Genomic DNA, 23,084 nt, shown 5'->3' with positions numbered 1-23,084 from the left:
GAAACTTTGCAAGCCAAAAGGGAGTGACATGATATGTTCAAAGTGCTGAAAGGGAAAAACCTGTAGTCTAGGATATCTTCCTAGCAAGATTATCATTTAGAATAGAAAAGATAAAGAACTTCTCAGGCGAGCAAAAACTGAGAGTTCGTTAGTACTAAGCCTATTCTAACAAATATTAAAGGGTCTTTAAGATAGGAAACTATCAGTTCAGTCACTCAGTTGTGTCTGTGACCCCATGGTCTGCAGCACGCCAGCCTTCCCTGTCCATCACGCAACTCCCAGAGCTTGCTCAAACTCATGTCCGAAAGTCCATGATGCCATCTAAACATCTCATCCTCTGTCGTCCTCTTCTCCTCCCACCTTCAGTCTTTCCCAGAATCAGGGTCTTTTTTTTTTTTTATTGTTTATAAAGCAATTTTTTTTCCATTTATTTTAATAGTTGGAGGCTAATTACTTTACAATTTTGTAGTGGTTTTTGTCATACATTGACTTGAATTAGCCATGGATTTACATGTATTCCCCATCCTGATTCCCCCTCCCACCTCCCTCTCCACCCGATCCCTCTGGGTCTTCCCAGTGCACCAGGCCCGAGCACTTGTCTCATGCATCCAACCTGGGCTGGTGATCTGTTTCACCCTAGGTAATATACACGTTTCGATGCTGTTCTCTCGAAACCTCCCACCCTCACCTTCTCCCACGGAGTCCAAAAGTCTGTTGTGTACATCTGTGTCTCTTTTTCTGTTTTGCATATAGGGTTATCGTTACCATCTTTCTAAATTCCATATATATGTGTTAGTATACTGTAATGGTCTTTATCTTTCTGGCTTACTTCAATCTGTATAATGGGCTCCAGTTTCATCCATCTCATTAGAACTGATTCAAATGAAATCTTTTTAACGGCTGAGTAATATTCCATGGTATATATGTACCACAGCTTCCTTATCCATTTGTCTGCTGATGGGCATCTAGGTTGCTTCCATGTCCTGGCTATTATAAACAGTGCTGCGATAAACATTGGGGTGCACGTGTCTCTTTCAGATCTGGTTTCCTCGATTGTATGCCCAGAGGTGGGATTGCAGGGTCTTTTCAAATAAGTCAGTTCTTCACATCACATGGCCAAAGGATTGGAGTTTCAGCTTCAGCATCAGTTCTTCCAACGGATATTCAGGACTGATTTCCTTTAGGATAGACTGGTTTGATCTCCTTGCAGTCCAAGGGATTCTCAAGAGTATTCTCCAACATCACAGTTCAAAAGCATCAATTCTTTGGCACTCAGCTTTCTTTATGGTCCAACTCTCACATCCATACATGACTCCTGGAAAAGCCATAGCTTTGACTAGATGGATCTTTGTTGGCAAAGTAACGTCTCTGCTTTGTAATATGCTGTCTAGGTTGGTCATAGCTTTTCTTCCAAGGAGCAAGCATCTTTTAATTTCATGGTTACAGTTACCATCTGCAGTGATTTTGAAGCCCAAGAAAGTAAAGTCTGTCACTGTTTCCATTGTTTTCCCATCCTTTGCCATGAAGTGATGGGACCGGATGCTATGATCTTAGTCTTTTGAATGTTGAGTTTTAAGTCAACTTTTTCATTCTCCTCTTTCACTTTCATCAAGAGGCTCTTTAGTTCCTCTTCACTTTCTGCCGTCGATAGGAGAAGGAAAATCCCACTAGGAAAGGCAAATATATTCTAAGGACTGAGGTTCAACCACTTCCATTAAGCCAGTATAGAGATTAAAAGGCAAAAATTATAAAGGCAACTATAGCTATAATAAATTGTAAAGGAATAAGTGTGAAAATTAAAATATGACATCAAAGCACCATGTGGAGGAGGGAAGTAAAAAAATGTGACTCTTTTAGAGTGTGTTTAAACTTAAATGACTACTAGTTTAAAACAAGCAAATATGTGAACCTCATGTTGTTCACAAATTTAAAACCCACAACAGATACACAAAAACTAAGAAGAAAGAAACACAACCATACTACTAAGAAAAATATCAAACCACAATGGAAGAAATAAGAAATGAACAGGTTAAGGGATAAATATTTTTTTAAATCATGACTTTACAGGTTCTCTGCAGCATCAATATAAATTTAATATTTTCTGTTTCATAATACATACAAATTTGTTCCAGAAATACTGTACCAGTACCACAATCAACAAAAAACTTACAAAGTAGTGGTCAGTATTTCTTTGCAGTTCTTTTTGTCCTTAGAATGTATCTCAATAAAGATGTATGTGTGATTACTTTATTTAACTTTGTGCCAAGTCGCTTCAGCCTGACTCTTTGTGACCCTATGGACGGTAGCCCACCAAGCTCCTCTACGCGTGGGATTCTCCAGGCAAGAACACTGGAGTGGGTTGCTCTGCCCTCTTCCAGGGGATCTTCCTGACTCAGGGATCAAACCTCCATCTATTAAGTCTTTTGCATTGGCAGGTAGGCTCTTTCCTATTAGGGCCACCTGGGAGGCCCTTATTTAAAAGTAGCCAGTACAATAGAAAGGTAAAATGTCTTATTTATATTCCAAATGGTAAAAAATCACTGAAAATTTCTGTAAGTTCAGTCATTATGGAGATTTCCTTCAACAGATCTATCAGATAATAGTTCTCACCCAAACAACTCACTGAAGGGTTTATTAGATCAGTTTTGCCATACTAAGGTTGACTTTTTATTAGGCATGATCTGGCAGGCATTTACTCTCTGGATCTCTGACCCCTTGTCTGTAAATTAAGCTAGGTGAAATACAAATACTGTTGTCATTTCTCATTCTCCTTCTCTATCATTATATTGCTTTACTGGTTGCTGTGACTACTTACCATTCACGTATCCCATTTAATCCTCTTTGAAGAAGAGAGTAACGGTCCATGTTTAGTTAAAGAATGATAATCAGAGGTTAAGACCACTCAGCAATTGCAAGAATCTGGATTTGAACTTGAGCTTTCTGACTCCAAAGTCGTTTCCTAAAAAAATCATTAAATGCTATGTTTGATAGGATAAGGAAATGTGACTATTTTACAAATCATGGTGTCTATGTGGGCCAATTTAATTTCATGACTCAAAGCAGGACTGAATATTATTTAAGCTAAAGCCGCTTCATGCATAGTCATTTTCTGTCATTTTATACAGTGATTTGAAACATATTAGGATACTCTCTGGATGCTTTTATTACTTTCATTTATGATGGTGCATCTCAACTTTATGTTCACACAGGGAGTGGGTCAGGGAGTGTTTGAAAAAATTCAAGTTCTGGGCTCCCAGTTTTAGTTGGTTTAGGATGAATCCAGAAAGGAGCATTTAAGTACTTCTCAGGAGCTAGTTATGTGCATATATGGTTGACAAACATTGGCACAGAGAGTATCACTGATACTAATGTGCAGCCAGTGTTGAGAACTAGTAACTCATTAAAAAAACAAACAAAAACACAAACTATTGTACTACATAGTTTTGTGAAATGATACCTGAAATTTAAATAGGCATTAGGCAGTTGAAGGTTATGTTCTCTGGCAAATACTTGGCATGTGGATTTTGTTAGCAGATGACAGATGAGAATACCTATTTATGGAAATTAGGTGGCATAAGGAGATTTTTCATCCGAATTGGTGGCCAGCCCCCTACTGGGTGCTGAGGGACTAGCTAGAGGCAGAACAGGGTATTTTTCTTATTATGGGTATGTCCAAGCAAGTAAATAGTGGACCAGTTAAGCACCCAGAAATATACGGTTGATCATAGTCTATTGCCCCCCAGACTTTAAAAACAAGGCTTAGATAACATAACCATATAAAAGTCTAAATAATCCCATAAGGCATCTATTTGTGGGCAATGTAGTTTCCATTAAGTCTTTCAGGATGAATTATTATTTTCTTTGGTACTGTTTAACTTATCAAATGGTGTTCTTGAGTCCAAAATGGGTTTTTGAAGTTTCTACCCTTGCAACTTTTTAGTTTTAGAAGTTTTGCTATGAACACATTCTTTCCAACAGTTAGAAAAAGAACCCATTATCTGTGCAAACACTGGGAGGTCATGGTCTTGGTACCCCCATCATCAGTATACACAGGAGAGCACTGGTTCTTCTGCCTCCCTGAGGATAGAGAAGCACATAAATCAGAATCTATTTTCTTTATGGTACAGTGGAGCTAGAACAGTGTCCTTTTTTCATATTTGATTAAATGATATTTCAGTATTTGTATTTTTATTCAACATTCCTTAATATGGAGATGGTCATAACCTAACAATTCAAAGTGACAGTCATTATACATGTTTTACAAATGTAAATACTATATGGAAATTTCAGGTATATTTAAAATGTTAAGATAAATTAGCCTTGCTCAATTGATTATCCCATTAAAATGAGCTATTATCTTTAAAACATCTTGGTGCATCTTAATGTAGCAGGTACAAATTAGCTTATATATGTGCTTTTTTCATCAAGTTTTTTCTTACATGGCTTTCTGATGCATCGAAGGAGATCCATCTGAAGAATTATTAGAACATGCATGACTTCTGTTTAAGAGAGAAGCAATACTGTGTGTTCAAACATCTGTTTTCTTGGGGGATAATTACTGTTTTAGGAGCTCTAATTCATTGGTCAGTCTGATTTTCTTTTTTGCCCCTCTTGTTTTCCTGGAGTATATCCTTTTTAATTTTTCTCATTTATATAGTTCTCTCCAAGCTGAATTCCCTCTAAATTCTTCCTTTATGTTAAAATGTTCAAGAGCTAACATATTTTTAGCCAAACTCAGGATATTTAACTATACCCCATATATAGAACTGGTTAAGACCTATAGAGTTTAAATCATGTCTCTACATGCCTGGTTTATAGGCAGTCAGCATAAAACCTCTTATTGCAACATAAAAAGCAGGAGATCTGGAATAGACTACAGATGTTTTATTGACTGATTAACAATCCTAGTTTTCACAAATAATTATAAAATCTCAAAAGTCATTTTAGGCCTTCCCTTCACTCAAAGTTTATATTTGAGGATTAAACTTTCCAGCATTATACAAATTTGATTCATCTCCGTATGCATCAAAACAACTTTAGAGGAACTTCTCATGAAATCATAATCATAGGCATTTTACTATTTGAAAGCGAAATTTAATATCCAATTTTTTTTTAAATAGCTGGTACTAGATGACAGCTATTTTAGCCAGCAAGTTAATATCATTTGCTGCAAAACGGAATGGAAATTTGTTTGCATTTCACATATATCTAACTCACATCACTATACAAAGTAAACTTTTATTTTGTAGTTCTAACAAGTGGTATGGTGTTACGGGGCTTCCTTGGTGGCTCAGCAATTGAGAATCTGCCTGCAGTACAGGAGATGTGAGTTCGATCCGTGGTTTGGGAAGATCCCCTGAAGAAGAAAATGGCAACCCACTCCAGTATTCTTGCTGGGAAATCCCATGAACAACAGAAGGGAACCTGTTCAGAACAGAACCTGTTCGGTAGCCATTTGTCACAAGACTTCGATGTCGTATCACAGAAGCCATTCTAGTGACAGGAAAGGCACCAGAGACAGGTGATGGGCCGGAGATCAGGCACATATGGTGCAAAGTCTTTCTAAATATTTCTCTTTGCAGCTTACATCTGACTCAATAATCACAGTCTGTAAAGTGTTAAAGAAGACTTAGTCATCCTGAGTTAGACTTGGAAAGGAGACTGGTAATGTGCATAACTTGTTCCTTAGTGAGTCTCCCTCAGACCCTCTCTGAGGAGTTGGCCATCATCTTCACGGTAAAGTGAGGGGAAAGCATTTTCTTTCCTTCTCAGTGCTAAAAGAGCAAGTTATAAATAGACATTCTCCACAGTGGATCCATGTGGGTGATTATAGTTGACATTTCAGTTTCCTCAGAAAAATAGAGGCCTCCCTCAAACCTACTCAGGTTTCCCCTTAGCTTTTATATCACTTTCCGTAAGTTTTCCTCAGTGAACATTTTATGGGTGAAATGCACCAACTTCTTTTTTTTTTTTAACTGCTTAGTCTTCCCTTAATCCATTGCTAACTCATCCATCCTTACTATTAAACTAAAATCACCCCTTTAAATTGATTATGAATTTTATTGTCCAATCCAATCTTTAATATTTTTTCTGCTGTGTTTTTTGACTACTCTCTGTCCCCTTGAAATAGCACACTTCTCTACTGTGTGGGTTCTATTTATTTTTTTATATTATTCTCATTTCATTTTTTCTCATTCTCTCTTTTGATATCTTTATTTAATTAGAGTCCAGACCCTCTTCTGCGTCAAAATTTCTACTCCTGTGTCTTCAACAATCACATCCATTAGGGCTTCCAGATCTCTTTCTGCATCACTGCCCAGTAATCTCTGGTTTCTCATTTAGCTGATGAGTTAGACTTCCCTAGTGGCTCAAACGGTTAAGAATCTGCCTGCAAAGCAGGAGATCTGGGTTTGTTGCCTAAGTCAGGAAGACCCTCTGGAGGAGGGAATGACTACCCACTAATATTCTTGCCTGGAGAATTCCATGGACAGAGGAGCCTGGTGAACCACAGCCCATGGACTCGCAAAGAGTTGGACACGACTGAACAGCTGAGTATAGCAACCTTGACCCCAGATAGAATAAGTATTCAACCTATACACTAGACCAAATCCTTATTTCTAAAGGTGTAATGTCACATTATGGTTTTAATGTATACTTCTGTAAAAACTAGTACTAATCATGTTATCTTTTTTGCATGCTTGTCATTTGTAATGACTTAAGTAATAATGATTTACTTTGTCATTCCTTGAATCTGTTCAGAAATTTTTCCAATTTTTAGTTGGGTTTCCTGTTTTCTTATTCTTAAGTTTGGAAAGACCATAATAATCTGTTGTTTGTGCATCTTTTACCAAAATTATGATTTATAAATATTTTTCTCCCAAAATTCAGCTCATCTTTTCATTTTGTTAATAGTGTGTTTCAAAGAGTGTCAATCTTAATTTTGATGAAGTCTATTTTTTTTTTTTTTTTTATGGTTTGTACTTTTGTTGCCATATGTAAGAAATCTTTGCTTAACCCCAGGTCAGAATTTTCCTATGCTTTCTTCTAGAAGTTTTATAGTTTCATATTTTTAGATTTAGCTCTTTGATCTTTTTAGTTTTTATTTCTATAGCTACTAATAAATCAGAGTTCACATTTTTTGTGTAGGAGTATCAAGTTGTTCTAGTACCATTTACTGTAAAGACTTTCTTCTCTTAGTACTTGTCAAAAGTCAGTTGTCCACATGTTTGTTGGGTCTACTTCTGGACTCTGTATTCCGTTCCATTTATCTAGTTTTCTATCCCAATGCCAGTAGGACACTGCTATGATTACCTTGGCTTTATCATAAGTCTATTATATTAAGTAGTGATAGTTCTCCAACTCTGATTCTTTCTTTTTTTCTCTCCCAACTCCTGCATAGATTTGGCTATTATAGGTCCTTTGTTTTGCCCTGTGAATTTTAAAATCATTTGGGGGATTTCTACAACAACAACAAAAAAATCCACTGTGATTTTTACTGTGATCATATTGAATCTGTATATCAATTTGGTAATTGATTGACAAAATTGAGTTTTCTGACCCAGAAACACAATATACCCCTCTATTTATTTAGGTCTTATTTTGTTCTCCATAGCGATGTCTTAATAGTTTTCAGTGTACAGGTCTTGCATTTCTTTTGCCAGATCTGTCACTGAGTATTTCATATTTTTGTTGCTATCTTAAATGACATCATTTTGTTAGTTTTAATTTTTCAATTTAGATATTGTTATGTTGAAATGTAAATGACTTTTTTATATTGATCTTGCATCCTGTAACCTTGATAAACTCACTAACTAGTTCTGCTGGATCTTGGTAGACAATTTTTCCATAGACAATTTTGTTGTCTACTAATAGAGATAATTTTACTTCTTTGCAATCTAGATGCTTTTATTTATGTATTTTGGTTGTCTTATTGCAAATAGAAATAATGAAAGTGGACGTCCTAGTCTAATTCTTGATCTTAGGGGGAAAAATGAATCTTTGAACATTAAATATGACATTTTATAGGTTATAGGTTTTTGGTAGATCCCTTTCCTCAAGTTGATAAAATTCCTTCTGCTATTTTTTAATCTATTTTGGCTCTAATCTTTATTGTTTCTTCTATATACTTTGAGTTTAATTCATGATACATTTTATTAAAGCTGAATCCAATAAGTTAAGAAAAGTCTTTTTTTCTGTTGGGTTGACCAGAAAGTTCTTTTTGATCTTTCTCTAATATCTTAAGATGCAAATGAACTTTCTGGCCAACCCAATAATATAGACATCTAATGCTCTAAGTCCCCATTCCCTAAATACTAGTTTAATAGCAGCCCAGAAATTTTTTTAAATATTTTTTTCTCATTTTTATTCTTTTCAAAATATTGTTTCATTTTGATTCCTTTGACCCACAGGTTATTTGAAATGTGTTAATTTCCACATATGTGAGAGCTTCTTGGAGTTCTCTATGTTATGGGTTTCTAATTGATATCTAATTGAAATCTATTGGCTTTAGAGAATATACTTTATATGACTTGGATCCTTTTTAAATTTATTGAGTCTTAGTTTATAGCATATAATATGGTCTATCCTGTGAATGTTCCACGTTCAGAGTTTACGAAAGAAAACAAAACTGCATGTTCTTTTGTTCTATACATTTCTATAAAATGTATAGAATTTTATAAATGTCAAATAGTTCAAGTTGTTGTTTAAATATCTATATCTTTACTAATTTGGGGATCAACTTTCTAAAAAGCAATTATTGAGAGATTTATATTAACCTGAGTAAAATTATGGACCTGTTATTATTTTTTGATGCTTGTATTTTGAAGACATATGCATAAATATTTAGGATAAATATTATGTGATACTTAGGATTTCTGTTTCCTCTTCATTAATTGACCACTTTGTCACTCTGAAATAACTTTGTATTATATTTCATTTATACCTTGTAATACCTGGTAATATACTTTGCTTTAAAATCTTCCTTATTTTATCTATCCAAGCTTTCTTCTTAACTAATGTTAGTATATTATATATTTTTATATCTTTTAATCTATTTGTCTCTTTGCATGTAAAAGCCACATATGATTGGATCTTTATTTTTTATACAATCTGACCATCTCTGCCTTTCAATCAGTATTTAAAATATATTTTAATATGATTATGGATATGATTAAGTTTAAATATGTCACTTAGGTTTTTTTCTGTCTTCCATGTTCATTATATCTCCTTTTTTCTCTTTTAGACTAATTTAATATTTTTTTATTCCTTTTTTCTTCTTTGCTTATTATTGATTACTATTAATTGTTGCTTTAAGTTTAGTCTAACTTCAAATGATAATATAGCAAACACTTCATGTATAGTTCATGAGCTGTGCAATATTATATCTCCATTTCCCATTGAAGGTAAGGCCTAGGACATATTACTTCAGCAATAGCATCTGTGTACAGTTTCTGATGCACAATACATGTCCAGTTATTGCTGAAAGGATGAATGAACAAGCGAACCATCTCCTGAAATTTCAGTTTCATTTCTCCTTTGCATAGACAGTAGAATGAGTCAGTTTTGTTTGAACACCTGGGCTCCCTAACCAAGTGATAAGCCTCAACAGCAATACCTGAATGACATATGATTTGGATTCTACTGTAAGAGTGAGGTTCTAGGATAGTCAGCCTATCTCCAAGTTATCATACACTGAAGAAGCAGTTGAAACATCCTCACATTCATTCCTAACCTATTCTTTTAGTTACTGTATCTGGGAACTCTCCATAGCCTCTTATTCAGTTGCTAGTCGCATCTGACTCTTTTGCGACCCCATGGACTGTAGCCTGCCAGGCTCCTCTGTCCATCAGATTTCCCAGGCAAGAATGCTGGAGTTAGTTGCCTTCCCTAGGTGATCCTCCCGACCCAGGGATTGAACCCATGTCTCCTGTATTGGCAGGTGGATTCTCTACCACTGAGTCACCAGTGAACCCCCCAAAGCTTCTTTGGAACATCCTATTTTATTGTCTCTAGCACCAATACCAAAAAGCTGAGTGCTTTTATCTCCTGCTAGTTTTTATGACATGTATTTTGAGTCAGAAATAAAGTCCTGAGGTCAGAGGTCCAGCATTCAGATTGGTTGTTGAATATCACAAACTGAAAAGTTTGAAACCTGCTTCCAGAAGATGTAAAATATGCTTTTAGCTCTGCCTTAATACACAGTAGGGCGTGAACAAATCACTGAAGCTCTCTCCCTTGACCTTTATTCCGCGCCACTTCCATCTTATATTTCTCTGAATTCATGAAGTCCTTTGGAACAAGTGAAAGTGTAACACCAAGAGTTCTTAACCTCCTACTGTCCTATCTTCTTTTTTTCCCTTCTTTAAAGGACTTCTTTCTAGTTTGTATACATATAGAATGACAAATTAGGAAGGTTTTCATGAATCTTATCATCTTGGCAGATTGTGAGGTTGTAATCATCAGCCCTTGCTTTGACATCTTATTCAAATGAAGAATAATAATTCATCTTCATTCTTCAGGGTGGCAGTTGGTTTTTAATATAAATACCAACACTTAGCTGTAAATTAGTTCCCAAACCCTTAGCTATAATTGTTTTCAGTTTAAGGATGCAGCTGAAGTAATCCAGGCATAGACATTATCATAACTTCCTCCTGCCTATCCCTCCATCGTATGTATGGATTGACAGAAATAAAATTGGTTTGACTGAAAGAATTCTTATAGTACTTAATAACCAAAGAATGAGAACAAAGCTAAATTAGTTATTATACTGTTTGTGAAATTATGAAGGGAATGTGTTGGGGAGGGGAAGTAAAATTGAAAGTGCATATTGTTATCTTGAAGTCATTTTCCTTGGCTATTCATTTAACTTCAGTGTCAAGTTATTTACATAACAAGAGCAATGCCTATCTTTTAAGGGTGATGTGAGAATTAATTTAAATTCCACAAAGCATTTCGAGGCACTGAGTTGAAAGGTTCTTTATAAATGCCAGGCATTATTATAACCAGACTAGTAAAAAGAAACACTCATGATAAAGCTACGCATGCAGGGTCCTCTAATAGAAACTGTATTGGTAAGGAAATATAAAGGTTACTGCTATTCATAATTTATGGCTGAGGGGAATAGATCAAGACTAATAATAATGCTTTGCTGTCTAGTTAAGTCTTAAAGATAGATGTAGCTGTGAGGGAATATATGCTCCACTCAAGGAGAAGTTTGAAATTGAGACCCTACAAGCAATAACAGTGATATATGAAGATTACTTAAAGTCAGTGTCTTTAATTGAGCCATGGAAAATACTGTGACAAATTTGACTATGTCTTTCAAAGTCTTCAAGAAAGACTTTGAAATGGAAGATGTAATCCTTTATCATTTGGGTGTGTGGAACTTGACATTTGCTAGAAATACAGGCATGATGGTCTTCATTCTAGTAACCACCAAAATCTGTCTCATTGTGAATCCTTTTTAAGTTTTTCTTTTGATTTATGATAAAAAAAGTGAAAGCTTTAACACAAAGGGAGAAACATTTTTTTCAAAAGATATCATACAAGCAGAATACTTCAGGAAAGTAAGAGAGATAATCACATACATAAAACCATCTTTTTAAAGTAATCACAGATAATGGTAGAAAACTATGTAAAAATCTTTGAGTCACACAATTAGCTAAAGAAGTGTACTAGATAAATTTAATGTTATGATCGAATTGCAGCTTTTATTACTTGTGTATTGGTTTCCTGTTGCCACTTCAACAAATTACGGAAAGCTTCATGGCTTAAAACAACACAGAATTATTATCTTACAGTTGTGTTGGTCCAAAGCAGTTCTTGGTGGGCTCAAATTAAGCTGTTGGCAGTGTTGTGTTCCTATCCAGAAGACCTAAGGGAGAATGTAGTTTTTTTGTTTTTTTTTACCTCTTCCAGCTTTTAGAGGTTGCCTGTATTTGACTCATACATGGCCCTCTTCCATTTCCAAAACCAGCAGTGGCTGATTGTTGCTCACATCACATTGCTCCATCACTTCTTTGTCTTCTTCTTCTACCTCTGAGAACTCTTGTAATTGCATTGAGCCCACTTGTATAATCTCCCTTTCTTAAGGCCTGCTAAATTATTAGTGACCTTAATTCCGTCTGTTACCACAACTCCCCTTTGCCAGGGAAGGAACATAGTCACAGGTTCTGGGGATTAGGACTAGGCATTTTGGGGATACTATTAGTCTAAATTTAAAGATATGTGCTCCTTGGAAGAAAGTGAAAGTGAAGTCGCTCAATTGTGTCTGACTCTTTGTGATCCCATAGACTGCAGCCTACCAGGCACCTCAGTCCATGTAATTTTCCAGGCAAGAGTACTGGAGTGGGTTGCCATTTCCTTCTCCAGAAAAGCTATGACCAACCTAGACAGCATATTAAACAGCAGAGATATCACTTTGCTGACAAAGGTCTATATAGTCAAATATATGGTTTTTCCAGTAGTCATGTATGGATGTAGAGTTGGACCATAAAGAAGGCTGAGCGCCAAAGAAAATGCTTTTGAACTGTGGTGTTGGAGAAGACTCTTGAGAGCCCCTTGGACTGCAAGGAGATCAAAACTGTCAACCCTAAAGGAAATCAAGCCTGAATATTCATTGGAAGGACTGATGCTGAAGCTCTAGTACTTTGGCCACCTGATGCAAAGAGCAGACTTCTTGGAAGAGACCCCGATGCTGGGAAAGATTGAGGGCAGGAGGAGAAGAGGTGACAGAGAATGAGATGGTTGAATGGCGTGGTTGACTCAATGGACAGGAGTTTGAGCAAACTCTGGGAAATAGTGAAGGACAGGGACGGCTGGCATGCTGTAGTCCATAAAGTTGCAAAGAGTCAGATACACCTGAGTGACTGAACAACAACAGCATGTTATTCTACCTGTTACAGTACAAAAGGGGAAAGATGAGAGTTTCAAAATATTTTAGAGACTGGCAAGTAAGTGGCATGCAAGTTCTGGCATTTGCTACTGTCACTTTCTGTTATAAAGTTTTGGCAGTAATTTTTAGTTGGCAAGCCTTTTTCTCTTTTCACCACAGTGAGGTATCAGTTTGCAGTTTGCATCTTTATTTCTAATTTCTCTAAGCATCCACGTGTCTATCCAACAATACTTGGTAAGTATCTAGGATGTGAAACAGTATGGATATACCCTGACAATATAATGCTTAGTGAAATAAGTCAGACAAAAGAAGACAAATGCTATATGATATCACTTGTATGTGGAATCTAAAAAAAAAAAAAAGTACAAATTAGTGTACATACAAAACAGAAACAGACTCACAGATGTAGAAAACAAACCAGTGGTTAGCAGGGGGAAGAGGGGAGGAGGGGAGAGACAAATTAGGGATATTGGGATTAAGATACAAGCTATTATATATAATATAAATAAGCAATAAGGATATACTATAAGACACAAGGAATTTATAGCCATTATCTTATAATAACCTACAGTAGAAAAGAATCTGCGAAAATACCAAATCACTATGCTGTACATCTGAAGTTAACATTATATTGTAAATCAACTACACTTGTCAAAAACAAAATGCCTTACTTGACTATATTGGCTTAAATTACCCTAGAAACCATTCTATCATTATGAGATCGTGCCCTCAAGAAGCATACTCTGCTAAATGCATTATTTGAGCCCCTTCATATAATCGTTTATTAAGTAGTGATACCAGAAAAAATTTAAAAATAATTTACATGCCTTGATGTTTGTTTTCTATGCTGTTTCCCCAACCCCCATTATTCAAATATCTAAGCTTATATACCTCTCTTTTAAAAAAAACAACAAGCTAATACCAAGAAAAATTACATAGTACAGATAGTCCATGCTTATTCGCTCAATTGTGTCTGTCTCTTTGAGATTCCATGGGATCCTCCAGGCAACAGTACTGGAGTGGGTAGCCATGCCTTCCTCCAGGGAATCTTCCCGACCCAGGGATTAAACCCTGGTCTCCTGCGTTGCAGGTGGGTTCTTTACTCTGAGCCACCAGGGAAGCCCCTAGTTCGAATAATACTTTCTTTTTCTCTTGTTTAACTCATTTTTTGAGGTGGCTTTTTTTATTTTAAAAAAGTACTACATAGAAGGAAGGAAATGTGTAATTTTCTGTCAGGCCAATAGCACACTTCTTTAAGAGGTTGCAAGTTTGACCAATTCTATATTGTAAATTCCAGGATTCTTTCCAACTTTGAAAATACAAGGAACTGGATTTAACCTATAGACCATAAGTTGACAGCAGACTTAATGCAAATCTTTCAATATGCAAAGAAAGAAAAAACCCTTGTAAAAGTGACCAGGTTGCTCTTTGTTTCAACTAAGTAGGATAGGAAGCAATGATATTAAATTGAAAGAGAAACAATTTACACTAAGCAACCTCAAGTGTATTAAAACACTGGAAAATGTCACTTAAGGATGTAGATTTCTCTCAAGAAAAATCATCCAATTTAACTTCTTCACACACTGAAAATATAGGACTTGAATGTTGGAGGAAAAACGCTAGTTACTAGCATGTGCTAAATAAAAATTTATTGAAATGAAGTAAATTCAGTTAGCCCTTTCACAGTACATACTTTCTCAAGGTTCTAAGCTCTCAACAAGGTACTTGAAATGTTCACCAGGAATAGTCATCATGAGTCTTTGCTAAACAGTAAAATGTATTGTCAGTTGAAGGAGAAAGAAAAATGTCAACTGAACCCCCAAAGTCAAGGTTTCCCATAGAGGTGGCTCTACTTGTCTGGAGTGATGTCCCCTTGGACACTTCCTTAAAACACCCTGTGTCTCAAGGACATCTGATTGTCAGGGGAAAAAAAAAAAAAATCTAATCACAAATTGAAGCATTCTAGCTAAAAGCATTTTCAGTCCCTTCTTACTCTGTTTTAAAGATGCATTTTTAAAGGCCGTTTCATTTCCTAACTGGATGTTAGACACTTCACTGCACATGACTCCTCTCCAGAATGTATACAGCTGGATAGGTGGAAACTTTTCTTTCCACAAGGGTACGACATTTTGATTGTCATTCTCTGGTTTAGAAGCATCTTCTGACTACGTGTTATGGGGTAACATACAAACTCCTTAGCAAAACTTAGGCTTTTACAGTCTATCCCCAGTCTTCCTTTCCAATCTCACCTATCAGTATTTCCTATTTCCTCACCCTCTTCAGTCTACATGGCCATATCCTTACCCCCTTTCCTTTGCACACAACTTCCCTTCCACCCAAAGTGATCTTGCTCATCTTGCCCCATCTTGTTCACGAAATAGTTAAGTGATACCTTCCCCCATCCCTAATTGATTTCATCCCTCAAACCATTATACTCTGCCTCACCTAAAATTTCTCTTGTTGATATCTCTAGTGACTTCTCCATTTTTAAACCAAACAATAATGGCCTTTCCATCCTCACTGTGCTGGCATCGATGGCCACTTCCTATTTCCCAAAACACTCGCTGCCTTAAATGTAGTAAATCCCACCCTTCAGGTTTTTCTTCTGCCTCCTTGACTTCTGGCCTTACTTATGGAGTTCTCTCTTTTCTTCACATTTAAAAGTGAATGTTCCACAGGGTTCTCCCTTCCCTTTTGATAAGGTAGAGTATTGACATGGCAGAAAAATGTAGTGAACATCTGTATCAGTTGACGTTTTGTCGGTGGCAAACAGTGTAAACTGATTAAGCACAGGTCCCAGAGAACAAAGAGCTGACCATTCAAGCTTGGGGCAGGGCTTAATAACCAAAGGTGGTGGTGTGAATGTCACTGTCAAGATGGGATTGTGTGCCTGTTTTAGGGTGCCACTCTAAGCGTGGTTCAGTTCCAACAGCCTCATGTCTTTAGCAGTCCCTCCCCTGTGTTTTTCTCTTTCAAATCATATCTGCTCTTTTAGACTCCAAAATGAAGCAGTGATTCTTCTATGAAGTCTGTCCTGATTCTTCCAAGAATTTGTTGACTGCACCTGCCTTTGAGCTAGATTCATATCAAATATGTAACTATTATTTTACTCAAAGACTGCAATGCAGTTGTTATGGTCATGTGGTCTTTTTCTTCCTCTGGACTGAGAGATTTATGGGCAAAGGTGGTGAGTTCTTCATCTCACTCAGATCCTACCTAGCTCCCTCTCAGTTATTCTAGATTCCCCCCTTCCCAAGTTTTTAGTTTTTTGGGTTTTGAAACAGTTTAGGGACGTACTAAGTTGTGAATTCATAGATTGCAAAGTTCAACTAATGTGTATATGTACAGATGCACGTGGCTTGGCTTTAATTAATGTACCTTAATAGAAGGAAATAATGTAAAGGTGTCAGCTTGTACAAGTATATTTTAACAGAAAAATCCTTTTGAACTCCATATTACTCTAAATATTATGTATGTATGCTTTTACACTTCTTTTTCTTCCTTAGTATTTAGTTTGACAGAATTTTAAACAAAGCTTGAATAAAACCTTTTTTGCTGTTTTCCATTACACTTTAGCAAAGATGGAAAGTAGTGTTTCCATTTTATTATGAAGAAGATACATTGGCTTTATATTTAAGATAAATGATAAAATGTGTTGTGTTATGCTAAATGACAAGTCATTTCAAGTTTTCCAAATTTGCTGGCATATTGAGTGTGGCACTTTCACAGCATCCTCTTTCAGGATTTGAAATAGCTCAACTGGAGTTCCATCACCTCCACTAGCTTTGTTTAGAGTGATGCTTCCTAAGGCCCACTTGACTTCACATTCCAGGATATCTGGCTCTAGGTGAGTGATCACAACATCGTGATTATCTGGGTCGTGAAGATCTTTTTTGTACAGTTCTACTGTGTTTTCTTGCCACCTCTTCTTAATATCTTCTGCTTCTGTTAGGTCCATACCATTTCTGTCCTTTATTGAGCCCATCTTCACATGAAATGTTCCCTTGGTATCTCTAATTTTCTTGAAGAGATATCTAGTTGGTGATAAAAATAAACTAGGAGACTAGAAACAGAAATGTGTGTAGAAAAGCTAAGAGAAATGAGTAGCAAAGAACAAGCTATCTTGCTAAATAATATGAGAAGCCAACTATTTTGTACAGAGCTATGATTTAACTAAAATATGAGAAGAATTGTTGGGCTTTCCTGATGGCTCAGTGGTAACGAATCCACCTGCCAATGCAGGAGACGTAGAGCACAGGTTCGATCCCTGAGTTGGGACGATCCACTGGAGAAGGAAGTGGCAACCTACTCCAGTTTTCTGGCCTGGAAAATCCTATGGACAAAGGAGCCTGGTGGGCTACAGTCCTTGGAGTCACAAAGGGTCGGACATGACTGAGCAAGTGAGCACATGATTTAACTAAAATACGAGAAGAATTATGAGTAAAATGTATGTACACTAAATATTTTCATTATTGTACATAATTATTTAATTATGTACATCAACATCAGACATCCCTCTCTGAACATGAACTAAGTCCTATTGAAGAAGAACTGCTTATCTATTTATGAAATAAAAATCTTGAAGCACTCAACTCCCTGTGCTAGTCTCATGCAGCCAAGCTCTGTTAATGTAATATTAGTATACTACTATCTGCTATAACAAACAAATGACAACATTTCAGTATTTCAAAACAATTGTTGTTGTTCAGTCACTAAGTTGCGTCTGACCCTTTGTGACTTCATGGTCTGCTACATACCAGGCCCCTCTGTCTTCCACTGTCTCCCAGAGTTTGCTCAAATTCATGTCCATTGAATCAGTGATGTCATCCAACCATCTCATCCTCTGTCACCCCCTTCTCCTCCTGTCCTCAGTCTTTCCCAGCATCAGGGTCTTTTCCAGTGAGTTGGCTAGTCGCATCAGGTGGCCAAAGTATTGGAGCTTCAGCATCAGTCCTTCCAGTGACTATTCAGGCATTTATTGTAGGTGTTCCCGATAGGTAGATTTCCTCCATGTGGTGATTCAGGACTCTGGTGTCCACTCTCTTACAGCTGTCTCATTTCCTAGAACATTGTGATCCTCTGCTTCTGGCTAGCAAATAAGTGAAAAAGGCATCAGTTCAGTTCAGTTCAGTTGCTCAGTCATGTCTGACTCTTTGCAACCCCATGAATCACAGCACGCCAGGCCTCCCTGTCCATCACCAGCTCCCGGAGTTTACTCAAACTCATGTCCATCGAGTCGGTGATGCCATCCAGCCATCTCATCCTCTGTCGTCCCCTTCTCCTCCTGCCTCTAATCCCTACCACCATCAGGGTCTTTTCCAATGAGTCAACTCTTCCCATGAGGTGGCCAAAGTATTGGAGTTTCAGCTTCAGCATCAGTCCTTCCAATGAACACCCAGGACTGATCTCCTTTAGAATGGACTGGTTGGATCTCCTTGCAGTCCAAGGGATTCTCAAGAGTCTTCTCCAACAACACAGTTCAAAAACATCAATTCTTCAGTGCTCAGCTTTCTTCATAGTCCAACTCTCACATCCATACATGACCACTGGAAAAACCACAGCCTTGACTAGACGGATCTTTGTTGGCAAAGTAATGTCTCTGCTTTTCAGCATGCTGTCTAGGTTGGTCATAACTTTCCTTCCAAGGAGTAAGCGTCTTTTAATTTCAAGGCTGCAGTCACCATCTGCAGTGATTTTGGAGCCCATAAAAATAAAGTCAGCCTCTGTTTCCACTGTTCCTCCATCTATTTTCCATGAAGTGATGGGACCAGATGCCATGATCTTAGTTTTCCGAATGTTGAGATTTAAGCTAACTTTTTCACTTTCCTCTTTCACTTTCAACAAGAGGCTTTTTAGTTCTTCTTCACTTTCTGCCATAAGGGTGGTGTCATCTGCATTGATATTTCTCCTGGCAGTTTTGATTCCAGCTTGTGCTTCTTCCAGCCCAGCGTTTCTCATGATGTACTCTGCATGTAAGTTAAATAAGCAGGGTGACAATATACAGCCTTGACGTACTCCTTTTCTTATTTGGAACCAGTCTGTTGTTCCATGTCCAGTTCTAACTGTTGCTTCCTGACCTACATATAGGTTTCTCAAGAGGCAGGTCAGATGGTCTGGTATTCCCATCTCATTCAGAATTTTCCACAGTTTATTGTGATCCACACAGTCAAAGGCTTTGGCATAGTCAATGAAGCAGAAATAGATGTTTTTCTGGAACTCTCTTTTTTGATGATCCAGCAGATGTTGGCAATTTGATCTCTGGTTCCTCTGCCTTTTCTAAAACCAGCTTGAACATCTGAAAGTTGACGATTCATGTATTGCTAAAGCCTGGCTTGGAGAATTTTGAGCATTACTTTACTAGCATGTGAGATGAGTGCAATTGTGTGGTAGTTCAAGCATTCTTTGGCATTACTTTTCTTTGGGATTGGAATGAAAACTGACCTTTTCCAGTCCTGTGTCCACTGCTGAGTTTTCCAAATTTGCTGGCATATTGAGTGTAGCACTTTCACAGCATCCTCTTTCAGGATTTGAAATAGCTCAACTGGAGTTCCATCACCTCCACTAGCTTTGTTTAGAGTGATGCTTCCTAAGGCCCACTTGACTTCACATTCCAGGATATCTGGCTCTAGGTGAGTGATCACAACATCGTGATTATCTGGGTCGTGAAGATCTTTTTTGTACAGTTCTACTGTGTTTTCTTGCCACCTCTTCTTAATATCTTCTGCTTCTGTTAGGTCCATACCATTTCTGTCCTTTATTGAGCCCATCTTCGCATGAAATGTTCCCTTGGTATCTCTAATTTTCTTGAAGAGATATCTAGTCTTTCCCATTCTGATGTTTTCCTCTATTTCTTTGCATTGATCGCTGAGGAAGGCTTTCTTGTCTCTCCTGGCTATTCTTTGGAACTCTGCATTCAAATGGAAATATCTTTCCTTTTCTCCTTTGCTTTTCGCTTCTCCTTTTCACAGCTATTTGTAAGGCCTCCTCAGACAACCATTTTGCCTTTTTGCGTTTCTTTTCCATGTGGATGGTCTTGATCCCTTTCTTCTGTACAATGTCACGAACCTCCGTCCATAGTTCATCAGGCACTCTGTCTATTAGATCTAGTCCCTTAAATCTATTTCTGACTTCCACTCTATAGTCATAAGGGATTTGATTTAGGTCATACCTGAATGGTCTAGTGGTTTTCCCTACTTTCTTCAATTTAAGTCTGAATTTGGCAATAAGGAGTTCATGATCTGAGCCACAGAAGAAGGCATACATAAATCTTAATCATCATTACCCCAAAAGACTTACCACTTGTCTTCATATTCCTTTAGCTGGAACTTTCATGTGTTCCTACTTAGATGCAAGGGGAGCTAGAAGACATGGCTGGCTAGCTCCTTCCTGGCACCTGTTCTCTACTAGTGAAACCATGAATCCTGGTGGACAGCTAGATGATCTGTCATAGCTCACCTCTCTAGCCAAGGCAACAATTGTTACCCTTTCTCCCACCCATAGAAGGCTTTCAGTTCAACTCAAGGGAAACAGCCCAAAATTTCATCCTGTCCTTACTTCCAGTCCAAAGTCCAGCATCTCAATCAGGTCTAGCTGTGGCTCTTTGGAGCCTGATGACCTATAAACTAGGGTTTATGTTAACTGCCTACTTTTCCCCCTCCCTTCCCCACTCTGCCCAAGCACAAATCCAATATATAGCAGCTTATCAGGAGGCAGGAAAGCTACAATTAAGTTTCTCATTCAAAAAAGGGGACGTGGGAAATACAGAGCAATACTTGTCCAGTGAGAACAGTGAGATGCTGCCATGGCAAACCCTGTGAAGGCTCCATGCCTCGCAGTATTCAGTTCTTGATCATTATGCATTTGAAATTATTGCATTATTATGCATTTGAAAAGAATTTTTTCATCCTTTATTCTCCCTGGCCCTTTGATCTCTGCACATTTAGACACTTCTTCTTTGTCTTGTTGTCATCCATGGCTGAATCTTGTAAAGGAGTATGATTGCTTTCTACTTGGAAACCTGGTAACCATTTCACAGAGTTTCTTCACCATTACCATTTTTAGAAGCAGTAGATTTCATATCTATGGGCCTTCATTTGTTAAACATGTGAGTATTTGCACCTTTAGTACGGTGTTCACATCGTTAGTACAGTGTGCCCAGAAAAACAGAAAATCCCAGGTTATTTCAATGGAGGAGGCTTAACATTGGGAATTAGCTACATGTGTAATAGAGCAGACACCAAGCAAATGATGTTGAATAAACTTAGAGGCTAACAAAATCAGTAAACTGCTATACCCCGAGGGATAGAAAGGCAGTAGAAAGACGTGATATGACCATATATCATCTGAGGTTTTAGCTCCAGTAGGAGGAAACCATCAGCTCCTTGCTTATTCTTTCATCTTTGTGTCCCCACATAGGATAAGCCCTTAAATGTTTAATTGAACAGAGATAAGCAATAAATCTTTCCACTGACTTCAGTTAGAGATAGTCATCAGAAAATTAAAATGTGGCAGAGACGATGGTGCTCAGTACTGAGATGATCCTTAATTTGGGAATCAACTGCAAATAGTTATTTTTGGACCTTTTAGTCACCTGTTATTGGCATTTAAAGAATAAGAAATTGTCAAAAGTTTTAAATATTCTCTTCCTGTATAAGATGTTTGGAGTTTGGAACAATACCAATTTTCATATCAACATAGAAGAATTTAAAAGGAATAAAGTCTGTAGGTGGTTCATGCCAAATTTTTATTTTTTAAAGACGGGATAGGAAGAAATAGAAAAAGCTTTCCAGACTTGCCAGGGAAATAGCAGTTATAACTACAGAGGATGTATAGCTCTGTCTTAGTCTTGGCTTCTTTTTTGGAATCATCTCCTGAGTTAAAAATGACATTCCTTTGTTCTGCTGGTTTGAGCCCGAAACTTTCAACTCGTTTTCCTTTACCATTTGTTTAATAAAGTATCTGTAAAATATCCCATTGGATATTCCAGCAGTCAAAAAGGATTCATTCTAGAATCTGATCATAATTTTTTAAAACATCACAAATGCAATGTAATCTACTCTTTTCTGGGCTTTTATATGCTTAAGTGTAGAAATGCTGGGCTGAACCTGGTTATGGCTTCTAGGATGGGCTAGAGAAAAGTCTCAAGGTAGTAGATACATTTAACAACTTAGAAGTTGAGACTAGTTTGAGAAGCTTTTATGATATGACTGTGTTGTCTCTCTTAGAGAAAGAGCCTTGCCTGAAGATTTCTTCGTGAATATTTTCACTTACATGTGCAAACAAAGATTTTTTTTATTTTCTGCAGAGTACACCAAATTCAGTTGCCGTGTTGTGCTTTAAAAGCATTTTATCATACCTAAGCATGTTTATAGTTCTCCCATTTACTTAGAAACGTCAAGTTTATTTACTTTTTCACCTTAGTTTAAAATAAGGATAGCTGAAAATATAATGTCCTGAGTTCTGCATATTTATTCCATTTAAAAATAATCATTAAGACTTGAATACAGGCTGTGTCTAAATGGTATCATGACTGACTAAAAAGGGGACAATACTTTTTCTTTTATCTACTTGATACCTAGCATCTGAAGAGTATTTCTTGCCCATGTTGACTCTGTGGAACTGTGGGAATGTGAAATAATGACTTGATAGTTTGGCAGTTTTATGAAAAATAATTATTTTGTTAGAATCCTCATAATATCATCTTTATGGTTTTGAAAACATGTGTCAGGCAAAAGTTTCCTGGGTATTGACGGATGTGCAGTCATCCGTCTTTCCCATCTCTAATTGAGTTGATTTCCTTTAATACTGCTTTGCAATGAAAATATTAAAACATGAGGTATACGTTTGCTGCTTCCAATAATTGGTTTTGGTTTTTGAGCATGCTACCTGTAATTTCAAAGAACATTTCTTTCTGAACTTCTTTGCCCTGAGGAGTTTAGAGTGGTCTTGAAATTATAGGTATCTATTAAGTATTTTTCAACTGTCAAGTCAACTGTAGCTGCTGTGCTATTAATTCGTTATGAAGTGACACAGGAAGAAAACTCGTTATGTGATAATATGAAAACACATATTTGTCAAAAAAAAAATAAACGAGTTTGTATTGAAAACCCATTTGCTGTGGTAGGAGTGAAATGGTTTATCAAACACATTCAGGTGCTACACCGACTTTTCAGACAGGAAAATGTATAGAAAA

The 23,084-nt window shown here is 37.0% G+C and overlaps 1 protein-coding gene across 7 annotated transcripts in view; it reads left to right on the top strand.

Annotated features, from left to right (window-relative positions):
• Positions 1-23,084, top strand: part of CADPS2 (calcium dependent secretion activator 2) — a 555,077-nt gene that overhangs the window by 296,156 nt on the left and 235,837 nt on the right. The window lies entirely within an intron of this gene.

This window comes from Dama dama, chromosome 18 (genome assembly GCF_033118175.1).
Source record: "Dama dama isolate Ldn47 chromosome 18, ASM3311817v1, whole genome shotgun sequence".
Classification (NCBI taxonomy): domain Eukaryota; kingdom Metazoa; phylum Chordata; class Mammalia; order Artiodactyla; family Cervidae; genus Dama; species Dama dama.
Note: the sequence above shows the minus strand (reverse complement) of the source record. Positions and strands in the feature narration are given on the sequence as shown.